General features: G+C 55.6%; 1 protein-coding gene across 7 annotated transcripts in view; it reads left to right on the forward strand.

Moving 5' to 3' along the window:
- Positions 1-2,376: 2,376 nt before the first annotated feature.
- PAK4 (p21 (RAC1) activated kinase 4) overlaps positions 2,377-13,000 on the forward strand; it is a 47,676-nt gene continuing 37,052 nt past the window's right edge. For 4 of the 7 annotated variants that reach the window (XM_055554026.1, XM_055554025.1, XM_055554029.1 and 1 more), the window contains exon 1: positions 2,378-2,532. The gene's annotated coding sequence lies outside the window, so the exon portion shown is untranslated. Of the gene's footprint in view, positions 2,533-13,000 lie in introns of all 7 variants that reach the window. The other 3 variants (XM_055554028.1, XM_055554022.1, XM_055554031.1) reach the window with 1 other exon arrangement.

Below are 13,000 nucleotides of genomic sequence, written 5' to 3' on the forward strand. Positions count from 1 at the left end.
GACGTGACTGAGCACGCACACTGAAAGTACAGAGAAAAAAAAGAAATTATGCATCACTCATTCACTGTTTTTGCAGATATTAATTAAATGCCTACTCTGTAAGACACTGTGCTGGGGCAAGGGATATGCACTAAACATTTAAGAGTACTTCTGCAAAGGTGGATTTACAACTTATCCAACCATCCATTCAGCCAATGGGCATGCACAGTGAACAAAACAAAACTCCATGCTCTCATGGAGAGACATGCCAGCAAGGCAGATGACCAAAAAACGATAACTACGATTAGCTAATTCTGTGTATTAGATAGTATGTTAAAGGGTGATCTGAGCAACAGAAAATAAAACCAGACAAGGTAAAGAGTTTAGTAGCATGAGAGGGGTGTTTGTTGCATTAGTCAGGGTGGGCTGGAACAGTTCTCCTGTTAAGGTGACATTTGAGTAAACCTTGAAGGAGAGAAGGGAGGAAGAAGCCATGAGGGTACCTGTGTTAAGTGTTAATGTGTTAGTCGCTCAGTCCTGTCCAACTCTTTACAACCCCATAAAGTGTAGCCTGCCAGGCTCCTTGCTGCTGCTAAGTCGCTTCAGTCGTGTCCGACTCTGCGACCCCATAGACAGCAGCCCATCAGGCTCCTCTGTCCCTGGGATTCTCCAGGCAAGAACACTGGAGTGGGTTGCCATTTCCTTCTCCAATGCATGAAAGTGAAAAGTGAAAGTGAAGTCGTTCAGTCATGCCCGACTCCTAGCGACCCCATGGACTGGTGCCCACCAGGCTCCTTAGTCCATGGAATTGTCCAGGAAAGAATACTAGAGTGGGTTGCCATTTCCTCCTCCAGGGGATCTTCCTGACGCAGGGATCGAACCCAGGTCTCCTTCATTGCAGGCAGATTCTTTACTGTCTCAGCCACCAGGCGATCCCAAATGAATATGGGATCTTCCCAAACCAGGGATCAAACCTATGTCTCTCATGTCTTCTGCGTTGGCAGGAAGGTTCTTTACCATCTATGCCACCTGGGAAGCCCCATATGCACTGAGTGCTTACTAATTCCAGGTACCAGCAAGCACTTTGCATGCATTATCATATTGATTTCCCCCATTTTGAAATGAGGGTACCTGGGGGAAGTCTATTCCAGAAAAAAGGAATAATCAATGTAATGACCTTGAAGTGGGAGAGCACTTGAGTTTTTCGTGGGGAGGGGGAAGAGCAAACCCATTGACTGGGCTTCCCTGGTGGCTCAGACGACAAAGAAACTGCCTGCACAGCCCGAGACCTGGGTTCGATCGCTGGTTTGGGAAGATCCCCTGGAGAAGGGACTGGCAACCCACTCCATTATTCCTGCCTGGAGAATTCCATCGACAGAGAAGCCTGGCAGGCTACATTCTATGGAGTCGCAGAATCGGACACGACTGAGAGACTAACACACACATACACAAACTCACTGGCTAGAACCCAATGAGTGGAAATCACAGAGAAAGATGTCCGAGTTTAGTTTATGGGGTTTTTTACCCTTTTTTTGTTGTTGTTGTTGTTGTTTTTTACAAATGCCTGCTAAAAACAAACATAAAACTTACCAAAAAGATTAAGATCAAACAGTGTCTTGGTTCAGGGTGAAGTTCTTGGGCTCAGACAGACAGACGTCGTTCAAAACTCATTATTTACTTTCTGTGGTCCCCAAGCAGCTAGTTTGCCTCCTCTGAACCTCCTGCTGCTGCTGCTGCTAAGTCGCTTCAGTCGTGTCCGACTCTGTGCGACCCCACAGATGGCAGCCCACCAGGCTCCCCCGTCTCTGGGATTCTCCAGGCAAGAACACTAAAGTGGGTTGCCATTTCCTTCTCCAATGCATGAAAGTGAAAAGTGAAAGTGAAGTCACTCAGTTGTGTCCGACTCTTAGTGACCCCATGGACTGCAGCCCACCAGGCTCCTCCGTCCATGGTATTTTCCAGGCAAGGGTACTGGAGTGGGGTGCCATTGCCTTCTCCGCCATTTATCTGCAAATGGGCATTAATATACAACACGGTTGTACTGAGCATTCAGCAAGAAATTTCACTTGGCGGGGTGTCTGACACATAGTAGTACACGCTTCAGAGCCGTTTCTGGCCATTATTACCCACTACTGGCTTCCACTCCCTAATTCCTTTGGGTGGAAGGTGGGATGCATTTACGAGAGAATAGTCATTTTCCCCTTTAAGAATCCAAGTGGGCTGGGAGCCAGCCTTTCCAAATTTTCCAATCCCGGCTTGGCATTTTCCGCCCGAAGGTCTCCGATTGGACAACACGCACCAATCAGAGACTGGAGAGGACGCTGCCAGGCGTCCAGCTCCGCCCCTGAGCCGGCCCTGCCCCCTGTCGGGTCAGCCCCGTTGCTATGGGGACTGGTGGGCGGCGAGGGGGGAAAGCCCCGGATGTTCGTTGGGGATTCAACATGGCGGCGGCAGTGGCCGTGGCGGCGGCGGCGCCAGAGAGCTGAGGGCAGCAGGAGGGCGCCGAGTTCCGGGCCGAGCGGCCAGGCCGCAAACGACTGCGGTGCCGAGCCGGTAGGATAAGCTGTCTGGCCAGGGGGTTGGTGTGCGCTGGGCAATGCGGTGGGAGAGCGTTTACGCGAGTAGGGGGCGGGGCCGCTGGGGTCAAAGTTCACTCGTGGTGGGAAGAGTCGCGTCCAGGGGGTCGCGGGTCAACGCTGAGTGGGAGGGAGTTGTAGAGGAGGTCAGAGGTCAAACTAATGAAGGGGGCGTGGCGAGGGGGCGCAAAATTCAAAGTTTGAAGCGGGAGCTCCGTTGGAGGGGCACGGGGTGAATGTCAAAAAGGGGGGTCAAAATTAATAATTTGATGGGAGGATGTGCCCATGAGGGTCAGAGGTCACAGCCATGGGGGTGGCGGATTGGAGATTTAAGGCAGCAGCCAGTAAAGCAAATGAATGAGATTTGGCTTGGGGGGCATCTTTATGGGATCAAGGGTGGAACGTGACCAAATTGTAGAAAGATCACAGATGATGGTCCCAAGGGTCAAAAGTTAAAACCCAAATGGGACATATTGCAGGAGGGCAGGGATAGGACACTCAAGAAAGAGGTCAAAGGTGCTTTCTGATGGGGGAGAAGGAACCTCCCCTCCCCCAGATAATGAAAAGAATAACAAACACTCATAAAGCACTTATTGTGTGTCAGGCCCTGTTCTGAACGCTTACCGTGTATTTAGTCCTGACCACAACCTTATGGGCTTGGTGCCATTATTAAGGGGCTTAGTGTTTTGCCCAGGGCCGCCTAATGAGTTAGTTTTGCAGCTGAGATTTGAACTCTGGAGGCCTGGGCTCAGAGTTCTATGCCCTACTGACTCTCACATACTCATTATGTTGGTTAATCCTTAATGAGTGCTGAGGCTGTACTCAGGACCCTGTGTGCCTAGTCTTACTATACCACAATCTGGATAGACCCACTTCACAGCCAGGAGAAGTGAGGCACAGAGAGGTCCTGCGAAGTAATGGAGGAAGATTCCCTGCTGGATCTGAATAATTCCAGAGCTCCGGCCTCCGGTTGCCACACTGTAAACTGCTGGAGGTCTGTTCCTGGAAGCAGGGAGCTGGGCAAGGCTGGGCCACTCCTTGGGCAGGAATAGATTGTCTCTGGCCTCTGTGGAAGGGTGTGATCTGGGAGGAGAGTTTCCCCTGGGCCTATGGGATGCGGTGTTTGTGGGTGGCCCAGAGTCCAAGTGAGTCTGGCAGGCTTCTGGCTAGGGAGGGTGTCCTTGGGTGGTACTCTGTACAAAGTTGGGTGTTCTCTGTACTTAAAACCGCAACCTCTCATCATGGCCCTCAGTCGCTCCCACCTCTTGTTGGGCTGCTTTCCCCACCCCTCAGGGAGGTCCAGCTACGCTAGCCTGCTTGCTGTTCTTCAGCCCTGCAGGCTCATGCCTGTCTCCGGGTCTTTGACCTTCCTGTTCCCTCTGCCTGGAATCCCGTCTCTGCTCTGTACCCTCTCACTCACCAGTCGCTCACAGCTTGACCGGGACCACCCTGTCCCCAGACACTCTTTATCTCACTGTTGTTCTCTGCCAGCCCTTCACTCTGTCCTTAATTTACTTATCAGAGCACAGTTGAGCTGCCTCCTTGCTAGAAGGTGGGCCCATCACAGGCAGGAATTTTCCCATGTTCTTTCCCTGAATCCCCCCAGGGTTGGTGGCGATTGAATGTTGGGCATGGTGCTGGGTCTGCAACAGTGGACAGGACAGCGGGGAGCCCCTGGCCCCCAGGGGCCCTCAGTGTCCCTTGGTGGGAGCAGACTGAGACCAGACCCCTAGCCAGTGAGACATGGCTACATCTCGCCCAGGGTGATGTGGCCTGCGAAAACATGCTCGGGGATGAGGAAAATGCCCTCACCCAGGGCCCCAGACTCGGAAAGTCCCCTGGGCAATCTCTGAAGGATGGGTAGGAGGAATGGGAAAGGGTGTGCCAAGCAGAAGGAAAGGCGTAAGTGGAGGTCAGGGGTGCAGAACTGGGGGCTTGTGGGCAGCATGGAGCCTGAGTGAGACCCCTAGGGTTCTCGGCTTGGAGTGGGGCGGGCAGTGGAGCAGAGGCGGGTGAGTGGCTGCCCCGTGTGTGTAGAGCTCTGAGGCAGTACTGGGGAGTGGTTCAGAGAGGGGACGCTGGGACAAGGATGCCTGGCTCACACCCAGCTCCATCACTCACAGGCTGTGTGATCGTGGGCAAGTCGCTTAACTTTTCTGGGCCTCAGTTTCTCCCTGTGCAAAATGGGCATAATGATAGTGGCTACCTCAGACCTGCTGTGAGGATGTGGAACACAAAGAGCTTGGCCCAAGGCCTGGCGCGTGGTAGGGGTTGTGTCAGCCCTAGTCTTCAGGCTACTGCTGCCTGGGGAGGGCCTCAGAGGTGGCAGTCAGGCCGTCTCCACCTGCCTCCTGGCTTGCTCTGGCAGGGTCACCAGGTGGGCACGTGGCCAGGGAGCCCTACCAGTCCTCACAGTGGTGGCTCACTCAGCATCTCAGGGCTCCGCACAGATAAAGGGGGGGCTTTGGTGCTGGATAGGGATTTGGCGCCGGACACCGACATTCAGGTTCCCTCCCCGTCACTTACCAGCCATGGGACATTGGGCAAGTCATGTCTTATTTGCCAGTTTTGTTCTTATGATACATTTTAGACTAGTGGAAAGAGTAGAGCTTCAATATAGCAAAACACCCACGCTTCCAGCGTCCAGCCTGGGACCGTGGATACAGTTACAGGCCCCTGTTCTCTGCCCCGCCTTCCCGATGGTAGCCACGGGGCTGGATTTGGCCTCCAGCCTACCATCGCAGATTTTCCTTCTGTTACTACCCTCGGAGGGATTCGCAAACGACAGAGTAATAGCTCTCAACCCTGGCTCCACGCTGCAGTCACTTGGAGAGCTTTCCAGAACGCTGCTGCCCCAGGCCCCTGCCCCCTCGCAGACTCTGGCCTGGGTGCCCTTGTCTGGGGCGGGGCTAGCCTCAGCACGTGGTTGCAATGGCCGGCCAGGGTGGTCCGCTGTTTCACAGGTCGTTATCAGTGGCGCCACGGGAAACAGCCCACTGCTGCTTCTCTGCGTCAGTGCGGCTGTTTCTCTGTGTGGACGAGTGTGGATCTAGAGCAGGCTGCTCATTTCCGCCTTGTGTGTTTCTTTTTGTGATGGTGCGGCACCAGAGTTACCCGTTCATCTTTTGGTGGCCGTTCAGGTGGTTCCCATCGGGACTGTAACAGACAGTGCTGCCACGAACACTCTAGAGCCTGTTTCCCTGTGTACTGCAGCCGGAGTCTCTTGGGCATATGCCACGCAGTGGACATGCTGGACCTTCCCAAATTACTCTGTTCAGCATTTGTACCAGCGTGTTTCCCAGCAGTGCCTGAGGGTTCCCTCGGCTCCGTGCAGCTTCGGCTTCGGGCAAGCTTGCAGTCCTTGCTGAAACAGTTTCCTCAGCTGTGAGGTGGTGGATTTTATACCACCTGCACCCCTTCCCTGGTCTGGTTGCAAACGGGTACGGTTCATGTGATGAGCTTAGCTGGGGTCTGACACCTTGTTGAATCCCCACACCCAGAGGAGAAGGCAGGCTGGGAAAGGCTCTGCCTTTCCAGGGTATCCAGGACAGTGGCTGAAACTTTGACCCACCTCTCCTAGGGGATCGTCTCCAGGGCTGGCCTTTGAAAGGGAAACATACTGACTTAAACCTCCTCAGGAAGGAGGCAAAGAGAAAGGAAGTGCCACTCAGAAGGGGACGAGCAGAACCTGGTTACACTGCGTGTGTGTGTGTGTTACAGTGCTCATCGGTCCTCGTGGTGACCAACACAGTCAAAGCCCTGTCCTCGGGGCTCACAGGACCGTGAAGGAAACAGACCTGGCCCCAGACAGTGACAGCCCAGAGTGGTCAGGCTGGGTAGGGATGCTCAAGCAGAGTGGTCAGGGCTGGGACAAGGTAGAGACTAAAGGAACCCGGAGGTGGCTCTTCACTCCACCTGGGGAGCCAGCGAGGGCTTTCTGGAGAAGGGAGATACCTGACTGACGAGAGGGAGCCAGGCCCAGGAACAGCTGGGAAAAACAGAGCAGGTAGTGGGTACAGAAAGTGTGAAGGCCCCGAGGTCCGAAGGAGCTTGGGGTGTTCGGGTCCCACCAAAGAAGCCAGTGTGGCAGTCAGCAGCGAGACCAAGGACATGGGAAGGTCTGGCAGATAGGATACAGCAGGGGTCGATGGGCTGAGACAAGGAGTGTGGATTTCTTTCTGTGTGTGATGAGAATCATCGCAGGGCTGTAAGCAGCATCTGCTTTCCCTTTTATAAAGATCGCTCAGGCTGCCATGTGGGGAACAGATCAGGGAAGGCGGGGGAGGGAGAGGGATAGTCCATGCCGGGGAGGGTGGGTAGCATGAGGCTGGTGGAGATGGAGAAGGGTCCTGAGTGCTGGCCAAGATTTCGAGTCCTTTACTTGTATGAACCCATTTGATCTTCACAGCAGCCTACAGGCAGGTGCCGCTGTGTGGGGGTGTATTCGCTCAGTTGTGCCCGCCTCCTCGCAGTCCCATGGACTGTAGCTGGCCAGGTTCCTCTGTCCGTGGAATTCCCCAGGCAAGAATACTGGAGCGGGTTGCCATTTCCTCCTCCAGGGGATCTTCCCGACCCAGGGATCAAACCCATGTCTCTTCATCTCCTGCATTGGCAGGCAGGTTCTTTACCACTGTGCCACCTGGGAAGCCCATAGGTACGGTTATTAACGCCATTTAGAGATGAGAGAATGCGACCCAGAGAGGTGTGTGACCTGCCTGGGGACACATAGCAGGCAGGTGGCAGAGGCAGGACTTGAACCCCAGGCCTCCGGGCTCCAGAGTCACTGCTTGTTTTCACAGTGGCCCTCCAGTGATTTGGAAGCAGGCTACTTCCTGTTCTTAACCCAGATTCCTGTTTGGACAGAAACTCTTTGGGGGGCAGCCTGGGTAGTTTCTGAGCCCTGGGCCCGCGCCTCCCTCAGGACCTCCCACAGCTCCTTGCACTTCTGGTCCACTGCGTCACCCCTCCTTGTCCTGCTGGCTCCTAGTGAGCCACACTTCCTGGCCAGACGCCGGTCAGGGTGTCCCCAGCAGCTGTTTCTCCCATCACCCCAGCCAGGCGGCCACAGATGCTGCCAGCAGGAAGCGGTCTCCTTCCCAGTCACGGCCAGGGAAATGGGACCCTTCCCGGCCCAGCCACCCATCCGGGGCTGGGGCTTATTGTCTCACAGCTGCCCTGGCCCACAGGAAGGTTGAGGGGGAGGCAAGGAGGGTCAGAAGGGGAGCTTTCCCAGGTCCCAGGGGAGCCAGCTACGGCAGATGGAGCAGAAGCCACCACTCACCGCTGCCGGTGTCACAGGGCCCTCTGGTCCCACCCTGCCCTTCCCCGGGGTGCCAGGTCTCTGCTGCCATCCTCGGAGCAGTGGCAGCTTCCCTGCCAGGGCCACGCGTTCCCCACACCCCGAAGCCCAACCCCTAGTGGGGATCCCGGGGCTGGAGGGGGAGGCCGGGCCGCCCTGGGCCTCTCCTTCCTCACATGGTGCTCCTGCTGTTGGCTTCAGTTGTGTCCGACTCTTTGAGGTCGCATGGACTGTAGCCCGCCAGGCTCTTCTGTCCATGAGATTCTCCAGGCAAGAATACTGGCGTGGGATGCCATTTCCTTCTCCAGGAGAATCTTCCCGACCCAGGGATGGAACCCGCATCTCTTGCATCGCCTGCATCACAAGCAGGTTCTTTACAGCTAAGCCACCGGGGATGCCCTCCTCAGCTGTTAAATGAGCTATTGGGAGGGTTGGAGGAGACTGATGTCGACGTGTTTGCATGTTGCCAGGCACACAGTAAGCTCATCGGATGTGCCCCGCTCTGGGCTGCAGCCTCCTCTTCACCTGCTCCCAGCCCCCCAGGACACTGCGCCAGCCCCCAGCTCCCAAGTGCTAAGAGCCAGATGTGTGCTTTATAAGCATCTCTCAGCAGCTCGGCCCGGAGCCTTGAGGAAGGGGTGTTATTAACCTCATTTCTCTTTTCCTGCATTTTAATTTTAAGAAGGCCCATTTTTGCCCCAGCGGCATGTATGATCTGTTCGCACTTGAGAAGCCACGCAGAGCACAGAGAGTGCGCAGCTGTAGGTCTCCTTGCCACCCAAGTGGTCGGCCCCTTCCCAGAGACAGCCTTGTTCCGGTTTCTCTTCTTTCCTGGACATTTGTTCCTGCGTGTGTTCTCTCCCACTTTTGTTTTGCTCACATGGAGCTGACTTTTCACGTTTGTATTCTGTCCTGCTCCTTGCACTTTTCACTCTTAAGTTCTGTGTCAGGAGGTCAGGGGCTCCCTTGCACTTTCTACTGAAGTTCTGTGTCAGGAGGTCAGGGGCTCCCTTGCGCTTTCTACGACTGGGGCAGGTTCCATGGTGTGATGTCTTCTGTACACACCTGTGAGCTGTGCACACCTCTGGAGGTGCTTGGGGTCCGAGACGTGTGCCCGGAAGCCCTGCAGTAGTGTCCCGGTCTGCCAAGAGCCCGTGCCTGTTCGCATTCCCACCCCCTATGTCCAGGGGCGCCAGGGTCTGTCTCCTCCCATGCTCACCCTGCGGACGGGTGTCATCAGATGCTTTGACCTCAGCCAGGCAGACAGGTGCCGAGTGGTCCTTACTGTGGTTCTGATTTTAACATGAGCAAAGGGGAGCATCTTTGTTGAAAGCCATTTGGAATTCCTTTCCTGTCTATGTGTGATATTTTGCTTTCCCTAAAAAGAAGAAACTGAGGCAGAGGCTAGACACCCTGCAGCGTGTGAGAGAGGCAGATGTGGGACTCGAACCCAGGCAGGCCTGCCCTCTCCAACCCGGAGCTCTTAACCTGTCTGATGTAGTCGAGATTGAGGGCACGGAGTCTGGAACCTCCCAGACAAGTCACTTCACCTCTCTGTGCCTCCGTGTCCTCATCTGTAAAATGGGGATGATAACGGCACCTCCTGTATGGGGTTGTTCTGAGGCTATAGATGCCTACTCCTCAGGCGGAATGCATAGTCAATGTTCAAGACCGTCAGCTGCTAGCATTAGTCCTCATAGGATTTCTCTTTGTTATTGGTATTAGCAGGTACATTCTGCGTGTTTTGAGTAAATGAATTTATCCCAACCTCCTAGCAACCCCAAGATGTAGATATTTAGGGTTTGTGGTTGTTGTTGTTGTTGCTGTTTGTTTGGGCTGCGCTGAGTGGCATATGGAATCTTAAGTTCCCTGATTGGGACCCGAGCTCGCGCCCCTGCAGTGGAAGCCTGGAGCCTTAACCACTGGACCACCAGGGAAGTCCTAGGTGCACATGCTCTCGAGTGAAGGGAGTGAAAGTACTCAGTCGTGTCTGACTCTTTTTGACATGGACTATACAGTCTATGGAATTCTCCAGGCCAGAATACTGGAGTGAGTGCCTTTCCCTTCTTCAGAGGATCTTCCCAAGCCAGGGATCCAACCCAGGTCTCCCGCATTGCAGGCAGATTCTCTACCCGCTGAGCCACAAGAGAAGCCCAAGAATACTGGAGTGGGTCGCCTATCCCTTCTCCAATGGATCTTACCAACCCAGGTTGCAGACAGATTCTTTACCAGCTAAGCTATCAGGAAAACCCCGTACTTGTTCTTCTCTCCCTTTTAAGAGGAGGAAATTGAGATCCCAGGAGACCAGCCTGGTGTCACAGAATCAGCAGGGCTGGGGTTTGGCCCGGGGCTCCTAACCACTGGGGGGCACTCCCTGAGCCACCCTCCTCACTGAGCCAAGGGATTAGGAGGCTGTCCCTCTCACCCCGTCTGCCCCGCGCCCACTCAGGGCTGGCTGCAGCGGAGCTCGGAGGGCACACCTTGGCAGGTGGGGTGCTAGGCAGGGGCCCCACGGAGAGAGCCTCCCTCCCCCGCCCTCTGCTCCCCTCCGCCAGCCCCAGCCCGGCCCTGGAAACTCCTGATAAAGCGGCATTGTGTGGCAGTTTCGGGCTGGCTTCCCCCAGCGGGTTTCAGCCACTCCCACCCTACGGGAAGCGGCCTGGGCCGCCTCCCCTCCCCCGCCCCTCCTCAATCAATGCTGGGAATGGGGAGGAAGTAGGACAGCGAGAGAGGGCCGGGCTCCCGCCGTCCCCCAGGTGAGGACCCCCCCATCAAGCCCTAAGCGCACGTGCTCTCTCTTTCTGGTGCTTTCTTTTTCCCTAGGGACCCCTCCTCTGCTGCCTCCAGCGCCTCCACAGCCCCCTTCTCCCTCCTCCCAGTCTTCAGCAGAAGCCTGGCCCCAGGTCGCTGTGTGTGTCTGTGTGTGTGTGTGTTTTAGGTATATTGATAATTCCACCTCTTTTTCAACCTTTAATAATTGTGAAGCTTAACTTACCTACAGAAAAGTGCATCAGTGCACATATCAGTCTAACAGGTAATTATAAGGTGAGCAGCATTTCCCCACACCTAGGTGGAGACTGAGAACACCCCACCCCAGGGCCTCCGTGTTGACCACAACCCCAGTAGCGGCCATCTCCCTGACTGGAGGTCACCGGCTCCCTGCAGCCTGGCGGTTTTACCAGGTGTGCATCCCGAGTCCTAGCCTCCACCTTGGCTGCTCGGGCCCTTCGCATGAATGCCCTCCTCCAGCATGCCCCCGTCTGGTCTCCCTCATCCTTGGTCTGTGAGGCGCATCCCTGTGGTCCTGGGTGTGAGTGGTCTGTTTGCCGTGCAGTGTTCTAACCGACTGACTTCTCCACTCCCACTGCCTGGGTGTGAACGTGCTCTTTGAACATGTCTGCCAGGATGTCTGCGCCCACACTTCCCCAGGGATCACGTCCAGGGTCCAGTGCTCGGGTGGGGGGGGGGTGTCTCTTCACCTTTAGCAGACCCCACCACGCAGCTGTCCAGAGCGGGGGTAACCGCACCCGCGCCTGCCGGCAGCTGCACAGCCTCCCTCCCCAACACGAGGCCTGTCAGACTCTGTAATTGACCTTGGAACATTTTATATTCTCATCTCCTGCAGAAGCTTATCGCCAAGATGAGTCCTCTTGTCCTTTTCTCCTCCCCGGGGTTCCTGTCCATGCTGGCTCTTACCCATCCCACCTCTTATGCTCGCCTCTGGGCTCTTGAGACCCGCAGTGAACACAACAGGCTCCCTCACTGGGCTCGGTCTGGCAGGGGACTCTATATGGAGCAAGAGTGACACAGAGACATGGAAAATAGACCAGACTCCGGGCCCCATCTTCTCCCAGCGGCCCTGCCTCGTTCACGGGTGCCCCATCCGCCCTCCTGGTTGGGCTGGGAATCTGATGTCATCCTGACTCCTCTTGGCCTCTTCCTCCACATCCAGGATGTCCAGAAAGCCTGCTGTTCTACCTTCAGATTAGAACCCGGGGCCACCCACTCTTTGTTGTCACCCCCTAGTTCCAGCCACCCTCAACTCCAGCCTCGACCGTGGGGACAGCCCCCCCCCCCCCCAACTGCCCCACAGTCGGTCCACGCCCAGCTGGAGGGAGCCCGGGTCAGATCCCGTCCCTGTCCTGCGGGGGACCCCTTCCCTGGCTTCATCTCTTTTGAGGAACAGCCTTCAAGGTCCCAGAAGATTCTGGCCCAGCTTCCCTGCTCGCCTTCACTCATCTGCTGCTTCCCTGTCGCTGGAACATTCCGGGCCGAGTCCTGCCTCAGGCTCTTTGTTCAGCGCCCCCTCCTAGGTCTACAGTAGCGATGTCACTCTCTCCCCACCTTCGCCTGCTTGGCTTCCCTGGTCCGCTCACCGTCACTACTGTTCCAGTGTGACCCGGTGTGTTGGTTGGTGTCCGCCTCATCCACCCACCCCCACAACTTAGCTTCATGGCGGGGGTACGGGGCGGGGCCAGGTAGGCGGCTTACTATGTGCCTTGCTGTATCCTCAGGGCTTGACTTTCACTAGTCAAGCCCTGGTGAGCTGAATGAATGAATGAGAGGTTGTAGTAAGTGGAGTATATCTTTGCCAGGGTGTATGTTGGGCCAGTGGGGAGGAGGGGTAGTTCCCCTCAGGTGAGGATTACAGAGCAGGCTTTCCTGAGGAGGAATTGCCACTTGAAGGGTGAACTCGGGGAGGTAGAGGGTCGTGGGTTCAAGGCTGAGGGAGCTGCCTGTACAGATGTCCTAGGCAGTAGAGTGCAGGGCACCTTTGAGGAACTGAAAGGAGACTGGCATTTGGTTCTGTGTACTCTGGAATTGAATCTTGACAGCCACTTGGGCCTCTCCGTGTCCCAGTTTCTTCCTCTCTAGAACCAAGGCCCCTCTGGGTGTCCCAGGACGTATCTGAGGTTCTGCTCCTAACACACTTGTCCTTGGGCCTGGCAGAGAAATAGGAATGTGATTGGTTTATTATCTTTTTTCCAACAAATACTCAGGAGTGCCTGGCCCTTTGTGGCCTCCGGGGACACTGTGCTGGTAAACAAACCCAGTTGCTACCCAGTTGGAACCTGTCTCTTGGACTCTCAGCCTTCTGGCCACACCCCTGACACATCACAGCTCCAGCTCCGAGGCAGGAGAAGGC

The sequence above is a fragment of the Bubalus kerabau genome, chromosome 17, assembly GCF_029407905.1.
Source record: "Bubalus kerabau isolate K-KA32 ecotype Philippines breed swamp buffalo chromosome 17, PCC_UOA_SB_1v2, whole genome shotgun sequence".
In the NCBI taxonomy this organism is placed as follows: Eukaryota; Metazoa; Chordata; class Mammalia; order Artiodactyla; family Bovidae; genus Bubalus; species Bubalus kerabau.